A 12,995-nucleotide genomic window follows, 5' to 3' on the forward strand; every position below is an offset into this window, starting at 1 on the left:
GCCACTGATGAAAAGAAAATGTGCCAAAAACGCACACGCAATCATTTTATATTTCAACTCTTATGTAGATTCAACAATTAGGACCAGTTTTCTGACTGCAGCTGATGCTTATGGATTGATTTCAAGCCAGTCTTTCAAATCATAAACATGAAGTTCAACTGAGGATAGGACCTCCATTGTAAGGGTAAGATAATGCTACTTTTTTGTCCCTGTTCTCTTTATCTTCCAATTTCTATTGATGTATTGTTAGGTGCCATTGACTCATGTTCAAGTCCTAGCAACTTGATGAACATCAAGTCTTCATGGCAGACTACAGTAGAGTGTCAGGCCTTTCTTCGATGTTGCTACCGTTGTCACATCAAATGCAATCCTCTGCATCCAACACTGCCCATCTGCTGCTGTCCAGATAGGTGGTACATCGTTAGTCTGACATCTCCACTGAAACCTGTCTGCCTTGGGAGGCCCTGCTGGTAGTGAAACAACCGACGGCATAGCTTTCAGCTTCTCAGATGCGCACAAGCCCCAGTGGCATGACAACCCATGCACCATGACTGGGGAATGATGTATACTTACTCTATCAGCATCCTTTCCAGTGGTAGTTCAAGATGAGTTGTATTCATGTACATTGTGTATTGCCCTGTCCCCAGAGGGCTTACACTCTAAATTTGTACCTGAGGCAATGGAGGGTTACAATTAGGGTTACAATATGACTCCAGAAAAAAAGAGCACAAATTGAGACATCTGGGTTTTACTTCCACTGAAAGCAATGGAAGTAAAACCCGGATGTCTCAATTCATCCTCCTTTTTCTGGAGCCATATGGTAACCCTAGGTTAAGTGACTTGCCCAAGAACACAGGGAATGTCAGTGGGTCTCAGTTCCTGGTCTCTCTCGTTCACAGCCTGCTGCTCTAACCACTAGGCTACTTCTCCACTCTACAAGGAGAGGGCTGACTTGAAACTCCTTCACATTTGATTTTCAGTGACATATTGAATGTCTTAGCCCAAGCTGGCAAAGAAAAGGTGGGCCTATTCTTTTTTTTTTTTTTTTTTTTTACTTCTTGAGCTGATACAATATGGCAAAGTTTTCTGAAAGCTGACTGGTTCGCTGATGCTGTTATTAAATGGCATCATTTCCTGCAGTTCGCAGAACAATATCGCAGCATTATTTTCCTACTAGCATGGTTATCTTTGAAATATTTTATGCTGCAAACACCTTCTTTTATCATATATACAGAAAAAAAGCTGTTGAGGCAATGTGAGTTATTTCACACTGTATCCAGCATCTTACGATACCTTCCACATGTTAAACTGCAATTTCTTTTTCTTATTTGCAGCTTATTTGAAGCCTAGCCAAGCCTCTGAAGCCATCGCAAAGATAGATGGAGTTGGCAACGTAACGTCAGTGCAAGCAAATTCTCTGTTTATGAAGAGCTTGGGTTTCTAAACAATCTGACAGCCAGAGAATCAAAGAGCAGTAAGTTAAGCTGTTGTTCTGCCATGTCTGGAAATGAAAATTGATGCTGGTTGTCTGGTTATGTATTTCATAATCAACTTTGAAATCTGAAAATTTGGAAAAGCAGGGCTGTGCCAAACTGTTTGATGTCAGCCCGAGAGCTGGCTAACTGTGGTGCTCTGAGTGCTGTGAGTATCTACATCAGGGATGGAGAACGAGGGCCACAATCCAGTCGAGTTTTCAAGATTTTCACCAACATGATCTATTTGTATGCAAATAACACTCATGCATATTTTGGGGGGAAATCCTGAAAACCCGACTGGATTGCGGGCCTCGTTCCCCAACCCTGATCTACATGCATTGCAATGGTGAATAGCACGTGTAAGAGAGTGGCAAAATTGCACAGGCACTATTGGCTGGCTCAACACAAATGGTGTGTTTGTGGAGCATTTGCAAAAATTAGGTGAAAAGGCTACTGAGCTGAGAACTCACAGAAAGCAGTTTCTTTGCAATTGTGCACCAGCAAAACCTACTTCAGAAAATTGGCCAGAGCTACAGTTTTCTGCAGAATTTAATTGCTCCTCTTGGAGGTAGAGTGAAGTATCTGTGTGATAACGCCCTCAGTTTTAAGTAGACTTTTATCACAACATACATGCCACAAGCTGCATTGAAATCTAAATAGGAGAGTGCCTCATTTCTGCAGAGCAGACCAATTGTAAATTTCCTGCTTAGCTAGTCCTTAATAGTCAATATTGTTGCATATCTGACTGGCTTACTGGTTCTAATGGTATCAGTGTTAAAAATTAACTACCATCCCTCTCTTATAGGAGAAATAAAAGAGGCAAAATCTCTTATACTATTATAAAATTTTCTGTCTGGATGTTTCCAAGTCCTTGCCCCCTTAATTACATACAAGATATTTAGTTTAAATGGAGATATATTTCAAACCAGAGAGATGATAAAATGACAGTGTCAAGTTGACCAAAGATCTTTCATGTAGTACAAAAACTCCATCATAGATCCCCCAGCCTCAAGTGTTACAGGTAACAGATTGAATATTTGCTAAATATAGAGCTTCATTTATTAAGAAGGTACCATGCAACGTCAACCAAACTTATGCTGGCTATTACAAAGCTGTGGTAGAGGTTTCTACTGTGGGCCAGCGAGGTGAATGCTCCGACGCTCATGAATGTTGAAACATTTAACCTCACAAGCCCAAGGCAGAAACTGCTACTGCGGCTTTGTAAAAGGGGGCTTTAATGAACTATCTGTGAAACCTCTATGTTGTTAGAGGCTAGTCAGCATTTTGCCATAGCAGTTAGCAAAGAGAAAATATTGCTACCAGACATTAACAGAAATGGCAGATAGCAGGTGATGGAGTTAGTCATCACAACCACTTCAGTTGGCATTGGATTTCTTCCTTATGTGCCATGTTAATTGGTAATCTGTAGCGATGGCCTCTCTCATAGCTACAACGCACAGTTCCCACCCGTTTTATGCTCATTTCAGCAGTCCTCCCACATTAGTGGTTCATTAGTGGGAGAGTGTGGTGCAGTGGTTAAAGCTACAGCCTCAGCACCCTGAGATTGTGGGTTCAAACCTATGCTGCCCCCTGTAACACTGGGTAAGTCACTTAATCCCCCCATTGCCCCCAGATAGATTGTAAACCCACCATATGATTGACAGTGTTTATGAATGGGAGTGGGGTTGGAAGGAAATAAAGCTCTCTGCAGTGCGCCACAGCCTCAAGGAAAGCGAACAGAATGTTGGGTATCATTAAGAAAGGTATCATGACCAGGACGAAGGAAGTCATCCTGCCACTGTATCGTGCATTGGTGCGCCCACACCTGGAGTACTGTGTCCAGTACTGGTCGCCGTACCTCAAGAAGGACATGGAGGTACTTGAGAGAGTCCAGAGAAGAGCAACTAAGCTAATAAAGGGTATGGGGGACCTCTCATACACTGACAGACTGAAAAAGCTGGGGCTTTTCTCGCTGGAAAAGCGACAACTCAGAGGAGACATGATAGAAACCTTCAAGATCATGAAGGGCATAGAAAAAGTGGACAGGGACAGATTTTTCAAATTATGGGGAACCACAAGTACAAGGGGGCACTCAGAGAAATTGAGAGGGGAAAGGTTTAGAACAGATGCCTGGAAGTTCTTTTTCACCAGAGGGTGGTGGATACATGGAACGCGCTACCGGAGGATGTGATAGGTAGAAGCACGCTACAGGGCTTCAAGGAGGGTCTGGACAGGTACCTGGAGGACAAAGGGATTGAGGGGTACAGATAAGAGTAGAGGTAAGGTTAGAGGGATAGGATTAGAGGTAATTTGTAAAATTAGACAGAGACCACTGTTCAGACAGTGGGCCTGATGGGCCACCGCTCTTGCGGTTTTGTAAAATGGGGGAGGGGTGGGGGGGGGGGGAATTACAGCATGAAAACTCTTCCTAGAATAAAGTGTGGCTGCTTTATGGCAAATTTTTCATTTTCAACAAGCTTTTTTCCTGTATATCTCTATTGTACTTAGGCTATTTCACAACACTAAAAAAAAAAAAAAAAGTTTTTATCCTGGAAAGAAAAATAGCTTCTATTCTGTGTCACCTTGTTTCATCCAATTTGGTCAGGCACCCTCAGGAGTCTCCTCTATAGGGCACGGCACCAGCAAGGAGACTGCAAAAGGGCAGCAATTAAATAACAGGCTTACGGATGAAGCAAAAAAGTTATTCAGGAGGAGCTGATTTCAAGACACCTAGACATTCTGATTACGTATTAGTCATTCATCCCCAGCTGATAGAGACCATTTTAAGGATATGTGGCATACTTAAAGGCATTCATCACACTGCAGTGAAAGGCTGAAAAGTTTCTGCGGTTGATTAAGACGGACTTTCCTTATGCATAAAACCAAGATTTCTATAATTCTGGAAGCCGACCAGCATCTTGTATTTTGGAATGGATCTAAATGAGATGAGTTATTAGAAGGTAAAGAAAGAAGGCTTCATTTGACAGTAGAAATTCTTGCAAATGGAACATCTAGAAAGGGAGTGAATTTGTCCCCGGGGGATAACCACAGGAAACCATCCCGTGCCATTCTTCAGTGTCTATCTCAAACTCAGTCCTTCTACACCAGCATTCTTCAATGCAAGGCTTGAGGGTCAGTGTCTATGCCCATTCATACTCTGATCCTTCCCTCTCTCCTTAAAGAATGACATGGGGATGTTTTTGAGGGGACAAATTCTGTCCCCCTGTCATTCTCTATAGGGGCATGTGCTAAGCAGTACTAGCTGTTTAATGTGGGCTAACAAGTTAACACAGTGTAACCCTGGTCCTACTCACTAAAGTCCCGCTCGGCTCTCTTTCCCCAACTGCCAGATTTACACTGAGGCCTGGCCTTCCCTGTCCATCCTTACTCCCAGAAAGTGCAGTTTTCCCTCATCTGCCTCCTGCCTCCAGCTCAGACAATCTTTCCCTGGTCTGCTCATGGGGGTCATTACTTGCTTAATAAATCTTGAAACTTGCTCACCCCCAAGCTCACTTTCTCTCACCTCTGTTTCTTCAACAGAGGTGACCTATGCTTTCCCCTTTTTTTTCAACAGCCTTCATGGGGATGCCCTCAGTATACTCCCTTTTTACACTGGTCATTGGCAGGGAGTATGGATGTCCAAAGATCATATGCCCAGTGAGGCATAAGAACATAAGAAGTTGCCTCCGCTGAGGCAGAGCAGAGATCCATCTCACCCAAATAAAAATGTTAGACTCTTAAAATCACACAATGAAGAAGTCACGAGGATAAGATGTCAACAGATCAGCCGGGAATGTATAGTTCAGAAAATACTCTATTGATGAATATGTCAATATAGATCCAATACTCAACACTGGCAATGTTTCAGCTTCTATGCCTTTATCAAGAGTCTAAGGGAATTATTGCATATTAAGCCTCCCATGGACTGCTATAAATGCCAGCTTTTCCTAATTATGACTGGGATAGCTATGCAGATGGTAATTCGTAATTGGAAAAATTATGATCGCCTCAATTTTCCTTTTTGGTGGGCGAATTTATGCTCCAGCTATAGGTATGAAAAAATAAATGCTGACATGTTAGGACATAGTAATTTATTTAAATTGGTTTGGGACCTGTTGACATCTTTTATTACTTCACTATAGTTGTCTTTTGTTTTTAATTTAATTTTTGTTTATTTCCACGCATATCCAGGGAAGGGTGTGGGGGATTATTTCTATTTTCATTTTAGCCATTTGAGTATTTACATCCAGGGTGGGTGGGAAGTGGGTGGGATTACATTACTATTTTAAATAGGAAAATGCTATTGAAATAATCTATGTTTTTGTGTTTTTATGGTTTAGTCATTGGGTGGGTGGGATAAAATGGTTGCTCATATATGTCTGTAGATGTATGTGCTTTTCTTGATTTATTATATGTATACATATTTGTGTTTTGCACTGTTGATGTTTGAAAAATCAATAAAGAATTTTAAAAAAAAGAGTCTAAGAGACCATGTTGAAACAAAGTGAGACACAATTAAAATTAAAAACTGAACGTAACCAAACAGTTTCAAGTTTATTTAAAATTTCTTATACCGCCCAATCAGTCTTCTAGGCGGTGTACAAATTTGTAAAAACAAAGGACAAACTTTAAATAAAATAAAAGTTTGACGTGACACTACGTCACCAAACTCTAACTATAAAAAACTTTTTAAAACTATTAAAAACAGACAAACAGGAACATAGGGTAAAAGGCAAGAACTACATGAGGCAAAGTAAAAGAAAACAATTAAAGAAAAAACAAGAGGGAGGGCTGCTGTAAGCTCAGTAGTATATTCACTCAGTTGCTCTTAAAAGGACAGTTAGGCCTCAAAGGCATCATGGAAGAGAAATGTCTTTAGCTTCGTCTTAAAGTTATTAAGATTTGATTCTTCGCATAAAAAATTTGGAATACTGTTCCAAAGAGAGGGGGCAGTGACCGAGAAGATGGTAGATCTCATTGTGTATATAAACTTCAGTGACAGTATAGAGAAAAGATTATTAGCTGTTGATTTTAGGGAAATAGAAGGAATATAAGGGGTAAGAAGATTATTTATAAATTCCGGTTGATTGTTTTGTCTAGTCTTAAATGGTAACAGAAGAATTTTGTAAATGATTCTGTGTTCCACTGGCAACCAGTGGACTTCTTGCATCAAGGGGGTGACATGGTCAGATTTCTTTGCATTGAATATGATTTTTACAGCGGTGTTTTGTATTATCTGAAGTCTTCGTATTTCCTTTTTAGTTATACCCTTATAAAGGGCATTACAATAGTCGATGCACGAAATCACAAGAGAGTGAATCAAAATATTCAAAGCTGCGGCATCTAATAGTTTCGATAATGATCTGATCATACGTAGCCTATAAAAGCAATGTTGGACCACTGTACTGATATGAAAGTGATAATTGAATTTATTATCAAAAGTTACTCCAAGTAATTTAAGTGAAGGTACGGTTTTAATAGGTTGAGATTTGAAAGTAAAAGGAGATTGCAAAGAATGTCCTTCCTTGGGAAAAATCATTACTTTAGATTTTTCAATGTTCAACGAAAGCATATGTACGTTAATCGTTTCCAATTTTTGGTTTATAAACTTTATTTTTAAAGGATTATTTAGATCTATCGGGTGTATTAGTTGGACTCATCTGCATAGGCAAACATTGTAAACCTGATAGATTGCCCTAATGTCAAAATCAAAAGAGGGGCCAGAAAAATATTGAAAAGTAAGGGAGATAAAATAGAACCCTGAGGAATCCCATAATCAGTTGTAAATGAGTCAGACGATGTAGAATTAAACACTACCTTGGAAGAACGATCTATAAAAATAGATAAAAACAGTCCAAGACCTGGTCTTTAATGCCAATTTCATTCAATCGGGACAGAAGAAGCTTCTGATCTATCATGCCAAATGCTGATGATCTAAAGAAATAAGTAAAACAGATTGGTGATGGTAAAGGTGATAGAGAATTTTAGTGGTCAACCCATTAAGTGAAAGTTCTGACATCATTAGAAACACCTCATATGAAGGAATAAGCATATACATAACAACATTGCAAATTGGACATAAACAAACTGCAGAATTAAAACATATGTATAAAAACATATATATATATATATATCATAAAAAGGAGAAAGAACATATGTTCTAAAATACAATAAAACCGTGCCAAAGGATGAAAGGCAAAATAAAGCAGCAATAAAAACATGAAAACATAATGCAACCAGATGATAAAAGGCAAAATAAGGCAGCATTAAAAACATAATATATGGCATAATTAAACACTTTATCAAAACCTTAAATAAAAACATATAAAGGATTTGCATCTACCTAAATAGTATAGACAACATTACTGATTGCACGTGAGCAAACCACAAGACAGATCACATATACATAAAAAAGCAATTACATATTTTATAAAAATAATTCTATATATTATAAGTACAAAATATATATATATGTATCCTAAGCCACAATAGGAGAAAGGGCAAAATAAAACTACAGGAAGGCTATTCTTATGTTCTTACATAGGGCTCCTTTTACTAAGCCGCGTTAGGGCTTTAACACGCGGAATAGCGCATGCTACGTGTCCCGCACGCTAGACCTTAACGCCAGCATTGAGCTGGCATTAGTTCTAGAAGCATAGCACGTGGCAATTTCCTGCGTGCGCTAAAAATGATAGCGCACCTTAGTAAAAGGAGCCCTTAGATGGTCTGAAAAAAACTACATAGGGTTATACACCTCTATCATGTGCACATCTGGAATCCACACATAACTCGGCATTCTTTTACATTTCCCCACTCCTCTGGAATGTGTTACCTGTAAAGTTCCATAAAGTAATATCCCTAAAGAAATGTAAAGCCCGATTGAAGACACATTTGTTTTCTAGAGCTTTTAGAGATTATGACTCTGGGTGTCATGATCTTTTTCACTTTCACATCTAGGGTTCACACTGCGCGTCAGTATTACAGAAGTATTGCCTGCAATCCACGAATTGTAAGGATGTACTCCATATGATTCTCTACATCGCTGTACTCCATATGATTCTCTATTAGTGTAGAACAGCACAACTTGGACCCCTGAGGAAGGAGTGTTTCCCCGAAACACGGACCGTGTTGGGTCCGATCTCCATTTTTGGGAATACACACTAGTGATTTTCAATAAAAAGTTCCTGTATCTTGTACATCACTTTCTGTAGTTTCTTTTTGTTTTTCTTGTTCTCCCTTCACTGCAGACCTATTGGATTTTTCTTTGTTTTGCCTTATGATCTTTCTGGGACCATGAATCCTTGAATGCTCGGTTATATATTTTAAGTGTTTACTTTCTATGTGAGCTCTTTTGATTGATATCTTTCCTATTTTAGACGGAGTTCATTTTCTGAGCTTTTATTTTATGTGTCATGTTCAGAAAGGGCAGTATAGCAAACACAAAAATGAACATAGACATAAATAAATATGTAATAGAAGTCAGATGTGCACTCTAAACTGAATACAAATATTTGGGAGGGTGAGTAGGCATCATACAGATGCCCGCCTTCTGGATCCACTGTTTCTGCAGGAATGTGAGACTTCTTTAGCTAGTGAAACACTAGCGTGTACAGGTTATGTGCTCATTCATTCATTCACTACAGTTAATAGAACTCAAACAAAATATTGTGAGAGCTAAAATAGCGCAAGCCTGGCTAGTAGAAGACAATCATTTCAAAGAATGGGACGGCAAATTAAGGGGCCCTTTTACCGAGCTTCTGCTTACTTCAGAAAGAATAAGAACATAAGCAATGCCCCCGCTGGGTCAGACCTGAGGTCCATCGTGCCCAGCAGTCCACTCACGTGGCGACCCAACAGGTCCAGGACCTGTGCAGTAATCCTCTATCTATACCCCTCTATCCCCTTTTCCAGAAGGAAATTGTCCAATCCTTTCTTGAACCCCAGTACCGTACTCTGCCCTATTATGCTCTCTGGAAGCGCATTCCAGGTGTCCACCACATGTTGGGTAAAGAAGAACTTCCTAGCATTCGTTTTGAATCTGTCCCCTTTCAACTTTTCTGAATGCCCTCTTGTTCTTTTATTATTTGAAAGTATGAAGAATCTATCCCTCTCTACTCTCTCTATGCCCTTCATGATCTTGTAAGTCTCTATCATATCCCCTCTAAGTCTCCTCTTCTCCAGGGAAAAGAGACCCAGTTTCTACAATCTCTCAGCGTTTGAAAGGTTTTCCATCCCCTTTATCAGACGCATCACTCTCCTCTGAACCCTCTCGAGTAACGCCATGTCCTTCTTAAGGTACGGCGACCAATATTGGAAGCAGTACTCCAGATGCGGACGCACCATCGCCCGATACAATGGCAGGATAACTTCTTTCGTTCTGGTTGTAATACCCTTCTTGATTATTCCTAGCATTCTGTTTGTCTTCTTAGCGGCCGCTGCGCATTATGTCGTCGGCTTCATTGTCATATCCACCATTACCCTCAAGTCCCTTTCTTGGGTACTCTCATTTAATAACATCCCTCCCATCGTATAGTTGTACCTCAGGTTTCTGTTTCCCACATGTAATACTTTACATTTCTCAACGTTGAACTTCATCTGCCATCTCGTCGCCCATTCCCCTATTTTGTTCAAGTCCCTTGCAATTCTTCGCAGTCCTCTTTAGTCCGAGCTCCACTAAATAGTTTGGTGTCGTCCGCAAATTTTATTATTTCGCACTTCGTCCCTGTTTCTATATCATTTTTGAATATATTAAATAGCAGTGGCCCGAGCACCAAGCCCTGCGGGACCCCACTCATAACCCTCCTCCAGTCCGAGTAGTGGCCCTTCACTCCTACCCTCTGTTTCCTACCCGCCATCCAGTTTCTGATCCATCTATATACATCTCCTTCCACCCCATGGTTCTTTAGTTTCCGGAGTAGGCGTTCATGGGGCACCTTGTCAAAGGCTTTTTGGAAATCTAGATATATGATGTCTATGGGGTCTCCTTTTTCCATCCGTTTGTTAATTCCTTCGAAGAAGTGCAATAAGTTCGTTAGGCACGATCTCCCCTTGCAGAAACCATGTTGGCTGGTTATCAGAAGTTTGTTTCTTTCAAAATGTTCATCGATGTTTTCTTTCATCAATGCTTCCACCATTTTCCCCGGAATGCCGAGGAATCCCATGGTAATTTTTGCATGTGTGCGCGCTTCCTGCATGCTAAAAACTAAAATGTATTTTATATCACTGGGGCAGGTCCAGTGTTTGTACTAATTGTTTAGTACATGGGCACTACGATGAACTAACCGATTAGCACAATTTTGGCATGTGAGTCCCTACTATCTACAAAATAGATGGCGGTAGAAGTTCAAACACTAATGATCATTAATAGGAAAAATTGGAAAATTGGTCATTTTACCCCTGTGGTACAAATGGCCTTAGCACATGGGAATGACCCACATAAGGACATGCTAAGGCTGTTTTTACCATTGTTTGGAAAAAGGGTCCCTAAATGATTTCTTAGTGGTAACCTTTTTGTCCCACCATCATCTTCATGAACTCTTCACAGCCAGTTGCTATTATGTCAGCAGCTACAAAGGGGCCAATATTCTGACCACGGGAGTTAGCCAGGCTGACTCCTGTGGTCGGTACTGAGCCCAGATATTCAGTGCTGGGCTGTTTCCGGTGACCAGCACTGAATATCTGGTCAATTTTTGGCTGCGATAAATTTAACTGACTACATCAAAATTAAGCACTGGTTGACTAAGTTTATAGAGACCAAAGATAGACCAGCTATTAAATGGCCTGATTGGGCTGCTGGACTTATCCCCTCTTTTACTATGCTTTTTAGCATGCGATAAATATTAGCGTGCGCTAAACGCACTAAATGCTAACGCATGCATGTTATCCTATGGGCGCGTTAGCGGTTAGCGCATGTGTGGATTTAGTGCACACTAAATCCACACTACAGTGCTTAACACACCTTTGTAAAAGAGGGCTTTAGGGCTCCTTATACAAAGGTGCGTTAGGGCCTTAACGCGCGTAATAGCGCACGCTAAATTGCCATGCGCGCTAGACCTTAACGCCAGCATTGAGCTGCGTTATTTTAGAAGCGTACCGTGCGGTAATTTTGTGCGTGCACTAAAAACGCTAGCGCACTTTAGTAAAAGGAGCCCTTAGTCTGCCAATGGTCTGAATTTCATGATATGGCCAGCTGGATGCTAATATTCAGCAGCCATATCACACAGAATATTAGCACTGAGGCGGCTATGTGCTATTTAGCTAGCCAGAAGCCGTTCCTGGCTAACTGAATATCTCTATTTAGCCGTTCCTGGCTACATAGTGCTGAATACCGGGCAGACGGTCTGGAAGCAAAACTTTGTCTATCCAGATTGATATTTTGCAGTGGTAGGAGTTTGATTTAGGGGACTGGTGAAAAAAATATGGGATGAGTTGGTGCCGATGTGAGATTTGGGATCTCTATGCTTATCTACCCGAAGTGGTAGAAAACAAGTAAGGAAGACCACTGGTCCAAATCAGTGGGCCAATTGGGGTTTAGCTGTTGTCAGTTAACTAAATTCCTCTATCTCCAAATTGGAGACCCTCAACTCGCTCACCCAGTATAGTTTTCAGGATATCCACAATGAATCTGCATGAGATATATTTCCATAGACTAGGTCTAAGAACTATTCCTAAAATCAAACTTACAAGGGTAGAAAAAAGTCTAGGATGGGAGCCACAACCATACTGTAAAATCCTTATTTAACTTTCCCACATATGAGTTTGAAAAATATTTCATCTGCATTCCAAATACACGTGTACTTGACACAAACATGAAATGTATCAACTAGTCACTTGAGCATTTTATGGCGTGTTATATTTTTACTTCATTTGTATTATTTTACTTTGTACAGCACTTTAATGTACAGGAGGTGATATTTCAAGTGAATAAATCAAGGCAAAGGACTAGACCAGTGGTTCTTAAACCTGTCCTGGGGGAGACCTGGCCAGTGGGGTTTTCAAGATATCCCTAATGAATATGAATTAGGCAGATTTGCATGCCTATCACTTCTATTATATGCAAAGCTTGAAAACCCAACTGGCTGAGGGTCCCCCAGGACAGGTTTAAGAAACATTGGACTAGACCATATGGGCATTTGTAAATGAATATTTCCAGTGTCCTTATATCCTGAAATGCTTAAGGATGAATTCATAATTGAAGTTATGAGCTTGTAGCTTAGTTAGAAAAATAATTTTGCATGTGATCTCCAAATAGTTTAAGAGATCGGCAAAATAGCCATACAACTAGCTCTGTACTTCTCTGTTGCTCTGCAGGACTTCATCAAAAAGATTCTTTGATGAACTCATTCTTCCCAGGAGAAAATAAGTGCCCCTGCCTCTCCCCCCACCCCCACCCCCCTACACACACAAATCACCTCAGGGAACCCCTGGCATAATTCTACCATCATACTTCACTCTTCCTGCCTACACAGAGCTGGCACCACAAGTGAGAATGTTCAGAGCTGTGATGACCTCATGCACTGG

The 12,995-nt window shown here is 40.5% G+C and overlaps 1 long non-coding RNA gene across 1 annotated transcript in view; it reads left to right on the plus strand.

The window, feature by feature from the left end:
* LOC117353847 overlaps window positions 1–12,995 on the plus strand; it is a 116,302-nt gene continuing 103,307 nt past the window's right edge. Inside the window, exons 1-2 of the long non-coding RNA XR_004538046.1 lie at window positions 1–184; window positions 1,335–1,474. This is a non-coding gene — a long non-coding RNA (uncharacterized LOC117353847). The remainder of the gene's footprint in view (window positions 185–1,334; window positions 1,475–12,995) is intronic.

This window comes from Geotrypetes seraphini, chromosome 2 (genome assembly GCF_902459505.1).
Source record: "Geotrypetes seraphini chromosome 2, aGeoSer1.1, whole genome shotgun sequence".
Classification (NCBI taxonomy): domain Eukaryota; kingdom Metazoa; phylum Chordata; class Amphibia; order Gymnophiona; family Dermophiidae; genus Geotrypetes; species Geotrypetes seraphini.